Source organism: Bos taurus, chromosome 2 (assembly GCF_002263795.3).
Source record: "Bos taurus isolate L1 Dominette 01449 registration number 42190680 breed Hereford chromosome 2, ARS-UCD2.0, whole genome shotgun sequence".
Classification (NCBI taxonomy): Eukaryota; Metazoa; Chordata; class Mammalia; order Artiodactyla; family Bovidae; genus Bos; species Bos taurus.
This window is the reverse complement of record NC_037329.1, coordinates 37,311,217-37,326,449: the sequence shown is the minus strand read 5'-3', so window position 1 is coordinate 37,326,449 and position 15,233 is coordinate 37,311,217. Positions and strand designations below refer to the sequence as shown.

At 43.9% G+C, this 15,233-nt stretch overlaps 1 protein-coding gene across 5 annotated transcripts in view; it reads left to right on the top strand.

The window, feature by feature from the left end:
* The window catches only part of TANC1 (tetratricopeptide repeat, ankyrin repeat and coiled-coil containing 1), a 252,319-nt gene that overhangs the window by 58,954 nt on the left and 178,132 nt on the right, over positions 1-15,233 (top strand). For all 5 annotated transcript variants that reach the window (XM_010802057.4, XM_010802056.4, XM_010802058.4 and 2 more), the window contains exon 2: positions 1,540-1,649. The gene's annotated coding sequence lies outside the window, so the exon portion shown is untranslated. The remainder of the gene's footprint in view (positions 1-1,539; positions 1,650-15,233) is intronic.

The following is a 15,233-nucleotide window of genomic DNA, read 5'->3' as shown; positions in this document are numbered from 1 at the left end:
ACTCCTTCCCTGGCTGCCAGACTCTCGGCAATGAGGCAGGTGATTGCCTTACGAGTGAACCCTAGGAGGATGCCTCGGATATTTGAGCTGTGGTTCACCAGGTGGTGCTCTGCTGCAGTGAATGCGTCAGTACTACCAGCGAGGTCAGCAACCTAGGGAAGCAGAACCCGGCGGGTGGGGGGGGCGGCGCTCAGAAGCCTGGGCAGCTTTGGGGGCTGTTGCTGAATGTGAGGTGAGATTTGATGTCAGGGGACCACCTGGACCGGGTAGGTTTCTCCTCCATGTTCTGCTTGAATGAGATCTTAGCTCTCTCTGAGGTGGAGGTGGGGAGCACCGGGCCTGTCCCCTGCCTCCGTCCCTGGTTTCCTCCCAGAGAAGAGCTCCCGTGCTCCATTTTCATCTCTGAAGTTCACGTGGGTTGTGATTAGTGGTGGTGGGGGGATGGAGGCGTGGCATGTCTTATAGAGCTCCTCATCAAACAGACTTAACGGAGAAAGAGGTCTCCGCCCAGCCTTTGCATGCACGAACCTATTACACTCCGGGGCCCTGCCAAGGTGGTTTCATTGGCCCCAGCGTGACTACACATGATCCATCCTCTTTGGCAGTGATGCCCGGCAGCCTTGCTGTGAGGGGACTGAGTTGGGCAAGAGCCCGGTTGTCGCTGTGTTGGAGCTTGGATAGCACTCTTGAAAAAGAACATCTTCCAGGACCAGAGTAGCAGTAAGAAGAATATTTCCCAGGGAAATGGACTCCGAGTCAGTCACAGAGAACCTCTTGTTGGAAATCCTTCAAGGAACAAACATGCCTTGGCATGTGCCTCTCCTTGTGAGAAGAACAGGAGGGTGGTGGAGGGGCCAGCTGGGGAGGAGGGGCGGGGTCAAGGCAGAGGGAAGCAGGCGCTAGGACACAGGTGCCTGCGAGGGGCTTTGTGTGCAGAGGCGAGGTGCTGTGGGGGTAGGCCGGGCATGCAGGGGGTACTTGAGCTGTGTTTGGAGGATGACTAATCTCCGGAGTGGGGGCGGTGTCTCCGGATGAGGGAACAGGGAGAGCAAAGGTGTGAGATTAGGCGGTGTGTTCGGAAACGGTGAGTCGTTTAAAGAACCGGGACCTGTGAGGAGTGAGGCAGGAAATATGGGAAGAAAATATTCTGGAGAACTTCAGCACCATGAGTGCCTTAGTAAGGTTCTGGGCTCATTGTCTGAAACCTTTGAGACGCTTGTGTTGGGCTGCAAACTTATTAGTATCAGCTGAAGAGAAAACCCAAGCTAGAGAAGGTAGTTTGAATGCTGCAGTACCTTGCTCAAGACGAGGCTTTCAGTGACAGTCCCTGGTCAGCCTGGGCAGAGGTTGTCAGGAGGAGGAATGAGTTTTCTTGGTTTGCCAGCCCATCACCTTGTTCCCCTGTTTAAAGTATGTATATACTGATGGCTTTTCCTGTCCATCATGGCTTTTTCTGAAGTCCTGGTTGTAGCTGGTTTTATGAACTCTGTGCTTCTGGTGTCATAGGACGAGTATACTGACTGGTTTTTCTTTTTTCAGTTCTCGTTCCATCTTGCTGTAGTCGCCTGATCCAGAGGAACGTTCGGGGTTTCCCCCGAGTGAGACAGCTGCTCTCTGTTGCCAGCAAGTGGAGTCTGGGGTGAGGCAAGGTGAGTGAGACCCAGGGAAAAGCTGTATTTCTACAAAGTATACAAGTTTTCCACAGTATGTTATTTTCTGAAAAATTCTGTGGCTTTTGAAGGTAAATTGGTTTTTTATTCAAAGAAATTTAAGAAGAATTGGAAAAAAAAAAATCCATGACTTAATTACTATGTTGAAGAACTCTTAGTAATAGGGATGTGTTGATAACATTCTTTAAAAATCTTTCTGACCTTTTTTGGTGCCCATTTCAGGGTTTGGGGGGGCACCAAAAATATTGTATCAGTAGAACTGATAAAAATTTTTAGATTTTTAATGGTGTCAGCCTGCAGTCTGTTTTTGATATATTTTAAAAATTGAGTTGTAGTTGACATGTAGCATTAGTTTTAGGTGTACAACAGAATGATTCAATAGATGAATATATTGTGATGTTTACTTCTTTATCATTTTTCTCGTCCCCAATTCTTTGAATAGGTTTTGAAGTTTAATAATTAATATGAACTTCCCCATAGTTATCAGGAGACAAATAAAGGGACGTTTACACCTACCTTACCCAGACGTCTTCCCAGGCTGCCTTTTTAGTGCCATACCAGTTACAACAGCTTGGGTTCCATCTCTCATCTGCTCTACATGCTGTCTTGTTAACCTATTTGGAGTTACTCCCCTCCTGGGTTTCAGGGAGGCTTCTTGTGGCCTTAAGAACTTTAAACACGTTGCTGAACATCTCCTGGACTGTGGTTTTCCTGTACTGCTATCTTACATGTAAATCGTGAAACAAAAGTACCTAATGCAAGGTGTTTGAGACTGGAGGTTCCTGATGGGTAAGATTTTTGGTCTGTACGCCTTTTCATTTGTATTTGCTGTCTCTAGTGTGTAGCGTGTAGTAGGACTCAAGTATTCCCTCTTTCCTTTAAGGAGAGAGAACTGACTGAGAACGGAGTCTCCAGTCCCATCCTGAGTGGGCACAGCTTGGAGGACTGTTGTTATTCATGCTCCGATGCTCTCAGTTGAGGCTGTGGAGCAGAAGTCCCCAGGAGGCCCAGGACAGAACTGTTGACTCGGGGAATGAAGGCTCTGCCCTGGATCTCTTTTCTGTAGGTGTTGGAAACACTCTTCCCTAGGAGGCGGGGTCAGGGTTAAAGCTGCTTCCAGCCTGAGTGTTCTTGAGACGTCCATGCGATGTGCAGATGCACTCTGCCATCTGTCCAGTGTGGCTTGCTCGCAGGACTTCATATTCTGCAGTCACCTTTCTGACTGTGTCTTGCTCGTCCATGAAGCAGTGGACAGTTGCCATCCCCCCTGTCTGCCCCCCCTCGCTTTGGCGGATCCTGCCAAAACATAAAAGCTTCTCAACAGGAGCATGTCAGGGGAGGACACATTATAATCTCCCTTGAGGTTTTAAAAATTAAGATACTGGGACTCCCCCTAGGCCTACTGAACTGGAAATAGGGGGATGGAGAGAGTGTCCCTACTGTGTATATACCTACCTACCCACTTACCTAGACTTCCCTGGTGGCTCAGTTATAAAGAATCCACCTGTCAATGCAGGAGATGTGGGTTTGATTCCTGGGTTGGGAAGATCCTCTGGAAGAGGAGATGGCAACCCACTCCAGTATTCTTGACTGGAAAATCCCATGGACAAAGCAGCCTGGTGGGCTGTAGCTCATGGGGCCACAAGAGTTGGACACAACTTAGATTTGTTGTTGTTCACTTGCTATCTATCTGTGTATGTGTGTGTGTGTGTGTGCACGCGTGCACGCGTTTTAAGCTTCTCAAGAGGTGATGGTGTATAAATTCTTGTATGTGGAGTAGACTTAAAAAAAACCAAAAACTTCTTTCTAGCCTGAGCAGATGTTTTGGGGGAATAATTTTTGAAGTCTGCTAACTAGTTTTACCAGTTTATACTGCCAAGCCAAACAGTCCCTTGTAGTGCTATAATTTGCATCATAGAACCATTTTATAACTTTTATTTAAAATTGCCTAGGAAAGCACTTTCTACAGTTATAAGTATACAAAGAATGAAGAAAATGATGTTGAGGAACAATCTACTAAATTTAACAAGAGCTCAGGCTTATTTAGAAATCCAGGTGGGACTCTGCTTAAATGGAATTTTACCAAAGTATGCAGGGATTTGCATATTGAAACCAAAGTCTCTCCCAACTTGTGGCAACACATTTCTCTAGGTAATGTTGAAATAGCAATTTATATGCATTGCCCTTGGAGAATTATTGGACAGGAAATTTATCTAGTAAGTTAGACCCTTTTTTCCCTCCTCCAGTTTTTGGGTGGTAGAGAATTAAGCTAATTTTTCTTCTCTCTCTCCTTGAGGACCAGCTTCAAGGAAATAGATAGGAGCTTAATAGCAAAGATCATGTTAACTGGCTTTTGTGGTTTTTGACTGGGTCTCTTTTGCAAATTTCCCTTGCTCTGGGGGGAAAAAAAAACACCTTGTAATCAGTTGTTTGAGGTTTTAATATTTTGTGGGTTTGGAGAACAGTGAGTTTCTATTTTGAAATCAAAGAATTTCACCATTTAGGCAGAGATCTTACCGACGACCTGTCATCTGGTTTCCATCACCTCAACCTCACAGAAACTGCTCCTAAGGTTACAGATGGCCTCTAAGAGGACTTGTGACAAGACTTTTCTGTAGCTCTTGACCTACTGATCACTCCCATTCCTCGTTTGAAACTTTCTCCTTTGGGTTCCTTTGCATTTTTCCTACTTTTCTCCCTTTCATTTCTTCCTAGGTCCTACTGTGCCTGCCAGTAAGTGTGCACACTCCCTGGGCTTGCATCCTTGGTGCTTTGCTTTTAGTCTGCTAAGCTTCTTTGGGTGACTTCTGTATTTCCATGGCTTTAGCCACCACCCACATGCTAATGACCCCCAGGTCTTTCTCCAAGTTCACCCTGTCTCAAACAATCTTTTGGAAAGTTCTACTTGGATGACTCATATGTACTTTTGAGATATCCAAACTGAACTCATTTTCCTCCTAATTGTTGCCTGCTTTCCACTCTCCACCTCCCCAAGTCCCCTCACCCCCAGCTTCTGTCTGCTTTTCCCACTGTGGTCATTGGCACTATTCAAGGCAAAAATGTGTGACTCATCCTTCACCCTCCCTCAGTCAGCTCCGATTGTTATTGGCGATAAAGCCCTATCATTTTAATATCCTAAACAGAAAAAGGGAAAGCCCATTCCACTGACATTTAATTGGGCTTTAGAAGTTGTAGTTGGGCCGATATAAGCAGATGGAATAACATGAGACCGTCACAACCAGCTATGTAGTATGTATTTCTTGCTAGGCGTAGTTCTAGGCACTTGTCATGTTGTTTTTAATTCTTAAAGTTACTTTGTGGTATGTCATCTCTGTTACGAATGAGGATTCTAAGATTTAGAGTGTTTAAGTTTCAGGCCCAGGATCACAGGGAAGGTGAAGCATAGTAGAGTTAGGGTTTGGGGATTTTAAACCCATGGATTGGTCTCCGTGGCTCCAAAACCTTCACCATCATGCCACTCTGACTTGTTCTGTTCCCATGATGCCACAGGTTTAGATTTCTGTCTGGTGAGTAGGATGGCTGTGTTCAGGGCAGGAACTGACTGGGTTTTACTCAAAATCGTGTTGCTCTTGTTCAGTTGCTAAGTCGTGTTTGACTCTTTGTGACCCCGTGGGCGGCAGGTAGCACGCCAGGCTCCCCCATCCTTCACTATCACCTGGAGTTTGCTCAGACTTATGTCCTTTGAGTCAGTGATGCCATCCAACCATCTCATCCTGTCGCCCTCTTCTTCTGCCCTTAGTCTTTCCCAGCGTCAGGGACTTTTCCAAATTTGTGTATCACCATATATGTATGTGTGTATTTTTTTTTTTTTTACATAGTAGGCGATAAAGACAAGACCCTTAAATGGAAAAACCATGGTCTGTGTCTTCTGTGGCTTTATCTGGTTTCAACCCCTGATTTTTTTTATTAGCTGCATATTGGCTAAGTAGCCCGAGCTTAGGACGGTGGGGTCATGCTCCTTACCCTCGAAGGGTTTTTATGGGAAGGTGCTTTAAAATTCAGTGACACTTTTAAGAAATTCTGTTTGGAAAAATTGAAGAAGTTGTGGGAGTTGATAACTGGCTAGCTCAGATGAGCCTCTCTTTTTTAGGTTATAAATAACAACATGTGGAAATATAAACTCTTCTGGACCTCTGATCATGTTGATTGAATCATTCATGTGCTTAAAGTAGTAAAGGCAAAAAAGACCCAAGTAAAAACCTTGATAATGAGGATAGTATATGTAGATCTGATTTTTGCTATTATTAATAGTTCTGAATGTAACTGTTTTGGAGTAGATGAAGATATCATCTATGAAGCCTACATATTTAAGACTAGGCAGGTGAATTAAAGCAGAGTTCTAATGAGGTTTGTTGTTCTGTTTAACTGATCTTGCGAGGATGGACTTGGACACAGTCCTGGCACAGACAGTTCTGTATTTTGTTTTCCTATAGGTCTCTCCTTTTGCCCTGTTCCAAGAAGGAAATGTTCTTTGTTTTCCATCATAGTTCTCCTTTTTGGTAACAAGTTTCTCTAAGGGGAGGGTCCGCTTTAGTGAAAGTTGAATGGTTTCTAAATTCCACAGAAACAATTAGTTTTATATGTCCTATCTTTAGGCCCTATGCTGTGCCACAGAGGCTGGTTTTATGCATCATTTAATCTTGGGGTCCAAGGCTCAGGATACCAAAAGTGAGGGTCTAGTGTTCTTTCTGCCAAGGAGTGCTATGTTGAGAAGGAAAGTGTGGGATGAATTGAGAGAGTAGCATTGAAATATATACATTAATATATGTAAAATAGATACAAGTGGAAATTGGCTGTATGACACAGGGAGCTCAAACCCAGTCTCTGTGACAACCTAGAGGGGCGGGATGGGCCTTGAGGTGGGAGGGAGGCTCACGAGGGAGGGGACGTACGTAAACCTGTGGCCGATTCAAGTTGATATTTGGCAGAAACCAACACAATATTGTAAAGCAATTATCCTCCAATTAAAAATAATTTTTTTTTTTTTAAAAGAGGGAAGGTGTGGCTAGGGGCAGGCTGTGAAGTTTCTCTGACCCTTAATTTCTTTATCTGTCAGCACAATTGCAGTTCCGACCTCCTCATTGTGAGGACTAAACCAGATTATTCACAGTGAAAGACATAACCATACTTACTATGGGGTGCATTTGTGTTCCCACCTTGGCTGTTATTTTTATGGTGGTCTGTTGGATTTGTGGAGTAAAGGCCTTTTGTTTGTTACAGATTTACAGTATTGATAAGAAGAGATAATTGCAAAAAAAATCATAACTTAAGTCTGAGTTGGAGATGAATGGCTTTGTGGTTTTCAGTGAATTATCAGTACATTGAAATATGGGCTTTATTAGGTTTCTGAGGAGGCAGAAGGGAGTCAGCTTGGGAAGTTGGATTACATAAAGACAAGGGACAGATATTTATTATTTTATATCCAGCTCTGTTGCAGACTCATATTTTGCTGTGGCAGAAAGATGTTTTAGTAAGACCATGACAACTTGTAACATCTGTGCAACATCTTCGTTTTATCTAAAACAGTTTTGTATCCACTGTCTTTAATTCAGAGTCATTCAAGAAAAGTGTTCCAGTTTTCCACTGGGTTCTAATGAAGCTGTTTTTCCTTAAAGAAGGCATTGGGACCACACACTTATATTTAGAAAATAATTTGATAGCTGTGTTCATGTACTGTGTCTAAGGAACCTTTTCAGTTTGGAAGCTGTAGTTTCTGCAACTCATTTCCCTGTGCCCGCCCCCGTCCTCCTGACTTGAAAGGAGCATGATCTCTGTGTATATGTATGTGTGGTTTCCACGCCACTTCACAATACTGATTTTGTTCCTTAGGTCTGAGATATGTTTCATACTGTCTGTATGTGTTGAGAGGTGGTGACAGAATCTTTGATCAAAGGCTTCCCTGCAGAGTTAAGGGCTTTAATTGAACCTTTCACTGTGTTTTAGAGAGAAAAAATCTGATGTTCATATATGGCATGTCACATAACTTCAAGTGTGCTTGAACTTTATAGGTTTGATTAAAGTTTTATCTGACTCCTAAAAGTAATGTTTGTAATCTCCATGCATAGGAATTATCCTGTAATTCAGAATTTAGGTAATGTATCTTTTGCTGTTGGGTTGGGTTTGAATGCCTCTGGTTTAGCTCAGAGCTCCCATCCCAGATCTTCTGGAAACCATACAGGGCTTGCATCTTTCTGGGAAGTTTGGCTGCTGCCACAGCTGAAACAGTGAGCCAGATTTAGGTAATTTTATTAGTCTAGAAAAAGTATTACACTTTTGCAGCTGTTGTTTGTAGGTCCTAACCATGAAAACAAAAACCGTCTCAGTTACCCAGGATCCATGAGAAACTGGCAGTGGCCCAGTGTGAGTCCGTGTATTTTGGACTCTGAGTGATATTTATCTTCTTAGGGCATCCCCCATGAAGGCACGCATCTGGTGAGTGGCCTGGTTGTATGAAGCAGTGGGGGCGGAAGAGGCCACGCCTTGGGTACCAGTCTCACGTGGAAGCCTGGTCCAATTCATGGGAAGGCCATACATATTAGAGCTTAAATACTTTTTAAAAGGATAAGAAGAGAATTCAAGAAAATAAAACCAATATAAAACACACTTGTCCCTAATATTCACCCTGACTTTCATGCTTTTGTATGTTGTCTCACACTAAATTTCCATAGGTATCTCTCTTGTGATGCCAGGCTAGCTGTTGTTAGTAATTTGGTGGTGATGGACTTTCTTGTTAAATAGAACTTTTACAGACTACTGTGAAAATTAACCATGGAACTTGGCATATAATTGTTAGGGGTGATGTCTTTGTGGAGTTCCCAATCCTGCTAATATGTGCCAATCAGTAAATTACCATTTAATTTCCTGTATTTCAGTGGTTCCAGGAGTGGGATAAAAGTGAGCTACTGTTTCTCTAGAAACTCCTGGGCTATTTGCAGAGCTTTTGGCAAGTCAGAGTAATTGTTCTGTTGGGTCTGATCCTGATTCTCTGGGTAAGGGTCCCAAACTCTTAGGGTCATTGGATGCACTGCAGAGGGTCTCTGAACTTCGATGAGTGGAGAAAAATGCAAATTTAGCTATACTGTAGCCAAAATGTAGTTTTTCCTTTAATCATGAAAGGGAGAATAAACTATGGAATAAGAGTAGCACCTGTGGCTTTGGCACATAGAAATTATAGACTTTTGTATCATTTTGAGGGAGGTAGTTTAAGCTATCAATTATGCCTATCACCACTCAGGAAACTACAGTAGCTCTTAGACCTGCTGCTGTGTCATGTTATTTATGCGTTAAGAAGCACACATTACTATTATCACAGATTTGCTTTTTAAATATTTTGATGTCTGCTTCAGTATAATTGATTTTCTCTGTAATTGCATTTTCTGTGTCAAAATCACTCAGAAACATTCTGATTAGAGGCTCTAGATTGCTGAGGCAGCCCATGGCATTTAAAAGGTCAGATACTCCTGACTTGGATGGCACCCTTGTGTCTTTCCTTTCTTCCTTTGAGCCTGGATTTGTTAATATTAAAAAAAAGAAAAAATGGTCTCCTCTACATGTTTGGCTTTTGTTTCCTAGCATGAGTTGTCTTTGAATTTTATCATCTGGAACTCTGGTATTCCCCCATTTGGGGGCGGTTGGAGTGGATTAAAAAATAAAGCCAATGCCCATTCTCACATGGGGCTTCCCTGGTAGCTCAGCGGTAAAGAATCCAGCTGCAATGCAAGAAATACAGGTTTAATCCCTGGGTTGGGAGGATCCCTGGAGGAGGGCATGGCAACTCCAGTATTCTTGCCTGGAGAATCCCATGGACAGAGGATCCTGATGGGCTCTAGTCCATAGAGTCATAAAGAGCCTGACTGGAGCGGCTGAGCGCACATTCCCACATGACCTTTCTCATGGGCCCTGTGGCAGTCGCAGTTTGAGACTGTGTACTGCAATCAGTATTCATTGGAAGGACTGATGCTGAAGCTGAAACTCCAATACTTGGGCCACCTGATGTGAAGAACCGACTTATTGGAAAAAACCCTGTGTGGGGAAAGATTGAAGGCAGGAGGAGAAGGGGACGACAGAGGATGAGATGGTTGGATGGCATCACCGACTCGATGGACATGAGTTTGAGTAGGCTCCAGGAGTTGGTGGTGGACAGGGAAGCCTGGCGTGCTGCAGTCCATGGTGTCACAAAGAGTCAGACACGACTGAGTGACTGAACTGAATTGCAACCAAATGTTTATGGCCCAGAATGGTTTTCCTTACAAATTTCAGATAAGAGCCCCTTGATCCGTGTGTTGATATACTTGCCTTAGCTGTGGGAAGAGAGAATGCTCATATGATGCACAAGTGTGACACCTGTGTATTTGATTTGGCTCGCTACTGCATTGTCACCGGCATTGCCTAATTTATTTTAGAACTTTGATATCCAAGGTTAAGACCATGTTACATTAACTGGACTGTGTAAAACTGTCCAGAGGAGAACTTGGGCACAAGGCCATTCCTTGCCCCAGCCGATCACTTTTTAACAAGCTTCATTCAGTTCATTCTAGTGAGAATGGGGAGATGTTTTTTGAGTTCCTCTTGAATAGGATAGTTTCTTATTTCTGGGTAAGTGTTTGGAATGGGGGAAGCATTGCCTATGTGACACGGAGGTCTCTGCCCCAAAGTATCTTCTTCATCAACAGTATGGCCCATCTCCCAGTATTTTCCACCTGTGAGCTTGAGTGTGCTCATTTTTTTGCATGTATCTTGTGTGATGCTTCCAGATCATACATATCAACCACACGGTAGTTTGAAATAACTCTGATTGGGTGCCTAGCAGAACTTGAGGGAGTGGACAGTAGGTGTCTTTTTCAAGATAAGGGATAGAGATAGATATTCTTTTCCAAGAAAGATTTGAGGCATGGGGTGGGGGTGGCAGGTGTGTGTGTGTCACCACCTCACCAGGCCCCTGGGAGCTACTCGCTCACTTTTATCCAAAAAGGAGGCATGGGATAGGACTACATAGTCAGGCTCTGGAGCCCAACTGCCTGGATGGGCCCTCATGAGCTTCATGACTCTGGGCAAGTTCCAGCTTCTCTGTGCCCCAGTAGAATGGAGATACTGATAGCACCTGTAGAGGGCTGGTGTGAGGATTAAATGACTATATATATAAAGTGCTTAGAGCAGGGCCTGAAATATAATTAGTCCTAAATGCGTGTTGCTGGCTGTACATCAGAATCACCTGGGGGAGTCTGAAAAAAAAAAAAAAGCAAACTACACGGGTATTGAGAATCCCTAACCTAATGAAATTAAGTCCTGGGGAGGTTATAACCTTGTTCAGAGCATCATAGCAAGCTCTGACAGAAGCGGAGGAGGGATTTTGACATCTTATATTCTGAAGCTTTAAGTGAAAGATCCGTCTGTCAGCGCCATAAGCAAGAAATCTTGGTGTAATGAATAGCTGCCTTTCACAGGGCATCTTTGAAGTTGTCTGACCTTTTTCGCTTTGAGGCCAGATGCAGTGCAATTTAAAAAATTTAATTTCTTTAGATTTATAATACCAGGCTTCATTCAGCTGGCACTGATTGATTGAGTGCCTGTTAACACTTTTTGGGAAAAAATGGACTTCCTGACATGTCTTCAGGATCGCTTCTCCTTTCATACTCGAGACTTATCATCAGCCCATGCCATAGACTCCTTAGAGGAGTTCCTTTTTCATCTGTGGTGATGGTTTATCAGCTGCTGTGATTACAGTGGCCCTGTGAACAAGAAATAAAGCTCCCCCTTTGCAATGATAGCACCTAGAGGTGGAAGAGACTTGATATTACCCTGTCAAACGGGAAGGGAAGCGGTGTTCCCGTTAGACGGATGAGCCAGTGAAAGGCGAAATAACTTGCCCAAGGTCATCTAGTTAATAACGCGAGGCCTCCTACCTTTACTCAGGGAGCTGTCATTGTCACACATCAAGAAGGTGGCCCATGTGAGTTGCGGTTCATAACTCTGTTGTATGATATAAGTGGAAAACTTCACAGGAAGGAGAAGGGAAAAGAGAAGATGTAATCAGGGCGGCTGTTAAGGAGCTAATTGCCTTTATGAGGATTGGGACTGGGGTCTCCAGTTGCTGTGAACCTTACATAGGACAGTGTCCTGTGGTCTGGTTACCCCCTCCGTGGAGCTGTGTGAGAAAGGGTGGGACCACATGCAGAGATTGAGCTTCATAGCCACAGCCTAGGTGGTGCTGCACGGGCTTTGGCCTCATGGCTACTGTGGCCTGGCATTGGCTTTTTCCCCAGCTCTCCTCAGCTGGATCCATAACAGCTGTACTTTGTCACCCTCATGCAAAAGCCACTTTGTCTTTGAGACTTGTATTCTGTTTTCCGGGTCACCTTCCTAGCTCCCCTCTCCCTGGTTCATTGAGGACTTGGGAGGTAGCAATTCAGAGCCTGAGCTTTCAAGTCAGAGCTGGGTTCAAGTCCCAGCTTCGCCTTTATGAATTGTGTAACCTTGGGGAAGTTGTTCATTTCTTTAAGCCTTTCTTTGTATTCTTATTTATAAAAAAGAATCAGTGAGACTGTCCCATAAATGATTTTTTAAAGATTTTAAAAATGAGGTTGCTGAAGAATATAAAACTCTTCCACTTAACTGATAGACAGTAAAGAAAGGAAAGTGGAAGTCACTCAGTCGTGTCTGACTCTTTGCAACCCCATGGGCTGTAGCCTGCCAGGCTCCTCTGTCCATGGAATTCTCCAGGCCAGAATACTGGAGTGGGTAGCCATTCCCTTCTCCAGGGGATCTTCCCAACTCAGAAATCGAACCAATGCAGGGTCTCCTGCATTGCAGGCAGCTTCTTTACCAGCTAAGCTACCAGGGAAACCCGATATATGGTAAAGACTTTGGTAAATACTGGCTGTTAGAGTGGTGGCTGATATCCTTAACCTTGCCTCCCTTACTGCAGGGAGCATCTGAATGACCCTTTCCCAGGCCAAGATTCAAGTTCCTTGACTTCTTTGCTTCCGATCCTCACTTGAGGACGTTCCACTTCAGTGAACCGTGCTGTTGGCAGTCATGTGGGCTTTAACAGTGTCTGGAATTGTTCCATATCCAAGAATTTAAAATTAAGAGGATCAGACAGCCTCTGTTTAGCTTCTTCATTCACTTACCCCTCTGTATTTGCTCTTTGATCTCTCTGAAACACCATCCCTGTTCTCTCTGGCTGTGCTTCTTCTCAGGGCTCCAGGTGCTTCCTGTCCAGCCTCACTTCCATGGCACACCACTCTGGGTACTCTTGTACAAGCACCCCAACCACTCCTGTTGCACCTGCGCTGCCAACACCCGATGGCCGATCAAACCTCTTGTCCTCTGGATGGTTCTTCCTTGGGGCTGAGCATCGCAGGATGGAATTGCACACTTTCATTGTGTCTTGCTCTTGGTTGGGCAATCAGAACTGTTGAGCTGCCCTTTTAATCTTGTGCTTGCCTTCCTCTTCTCTACAGGGGCTACTCTGAACCATCTCTGCTCCTCTCAGACTTCAGTTTCACTTTACAGAGAAAAGGGAGGCCTGGACTTGTGGCTTCCTGCCCATGTTTGTTGATGATGTTGTCTTCCTCCTCCAACATATTATACTTTGTGCCCCTCTTTGATTGGCACAGAGTGGAGACTCAGGAATGTGTGCAGAATGAAACACCTAGCCCAGTGCTTATTCTGTAATTGGAAAATCGGGTTGTAACCTTGTCTTAGGAGAGTCAGGACAAGTTCCTCTGATGCTCAGGGTCTTGCATTTTAAACAAGGAGGTTACATTTACTTAAATAGGCTGGCAATGTGTTTTGAGGTACAGTTTTTCCCTTTGAGAATTAGAGATGGATTAAGATTGTGTTCCTCTCTGATATATCCATTGATATTGAAATGAGAAAACTGTGCTGGTGAAGCTTGGCAGGGTCTGACCATTCAGAGGCCCACAGCCTAGTGGAGGAGGCAGGTGGACAAGCAATTAAAATAAGAGCAGGAAGGCTTCTAAGAGGAAGCTTTTGAAATAGATTTTTTAAGTGAGCTTGTGAAATGCCTTTTCTTTCTCTAATAAATATCTATGGCCATCTGGATGGTGGTGGTGATGGTAATAATGTCACAGTTATTTTGTTCTCTAGTTAGGTAGCATGCTGTTAGGTTGGGAGGCAGGTGCCTGGTTGGGGAGCACCTGGGTGAAGCTTCTAGATGAGCAGGGGCTTTCTGCAAGGCTGGTGCTCCATCCTGTATGAGAACCATTGACCTGGGAGGCATAATGATAATTGCCAGAAACTCTGCACTTGGTTCAGAGAAGGCAATAGCAACCCACTTCAGTACTCTTGCCTGGAAAATCCCATGGATGGAGGGGCCTGGTAGGCTGCAGTCCATGGGATCACGAAGAGTTGGACATGACTGAGTGACTTCACTTTCACTTTTCACTGTCATGCATTGGAGAAGGAAATGGCAACCCACTCCAGTGTTCTTGCCTGGAGAATCCCGGGGATGGCAGAGCCTGGTGGGCTGCTGTCTATGGGGTCGCACAGTCGGACACGACTGAAGCGACTTAGCAGCAGCAGCAGCAGCAGCTGGACTTGGTTATTTCCCTATCTGAGCCTTTCCTGGTTTGAGGCAGAATGTATTGATTTCAGGTTTTGGCTTCTCTGTTGTTGTACTTATCCCTTCTGTGTGTGTATTTAAAATCCCAAAATAAAACCTACCTGCAGCTGGTACTTCTGAAAGCCTGATAACACAGCAGATCCTGCCATGGGAATGTGCTGTTCATCGTGTGTAAGTCAAATAACTTTGTCCATAAACTTGGAAATTAGTACTTGGTAACAGAAGAATTCTTACATTATTAGCCCAAATCTGTTGTGGGAGAGAATTGCAATTGATTTTCATTTCCCCTCCATAACAACCCCGCTATTCTTTCATTTAAGGAGACTTACTAGGTGTTTGTTACATGTAAGGGACATTTTTAGGTGCCATGGGAGATTTGTAGAGTTCAACGTTTTTCACTGTGATTTTTATTGATAGTACAAAGTGAGGTGTGGAATTAAAGGTACCTTCTGACTATCATGGCCTGGGAAGGTTTTATGAAGGGGATGGTATTCCAAGTTGAATGAAACAAATCTCTTCACAATATAGGAAAATGGATCTTGTAGCCAGAAGCAGGTAACTTCTTCATATTTTCTTCCAAAAGTAAAATTTCTCTTCTGCCAAGTATTATCAAAATGAAAACTTCTTTAAACAAACTTATATGTAGTAATTTTTTAGCAACATGAAATACTAGCTTAGGAGACTCAGATTTTTAAAGACATGTTTCTCAAAACAACTTGTGTATCTTTCTACAGAATATTTTAAATAGGGGTTGAAAATGACTTCGATCTAATAGGGAATTTGCACTGAATTTGGGGCATCAGAACTTAAGCATCTGAGTTCAAATTTCATGCCCAGAACTCTGTTTGTCCCCCCCGCCCCCAGAACTCTTTTAAATTCACATTACTTGTGACTGTAAATTTACTTTCCTTTTAATAACTCAAACTGGGCATCTTTTTGCCTAAGACAAACCTGAT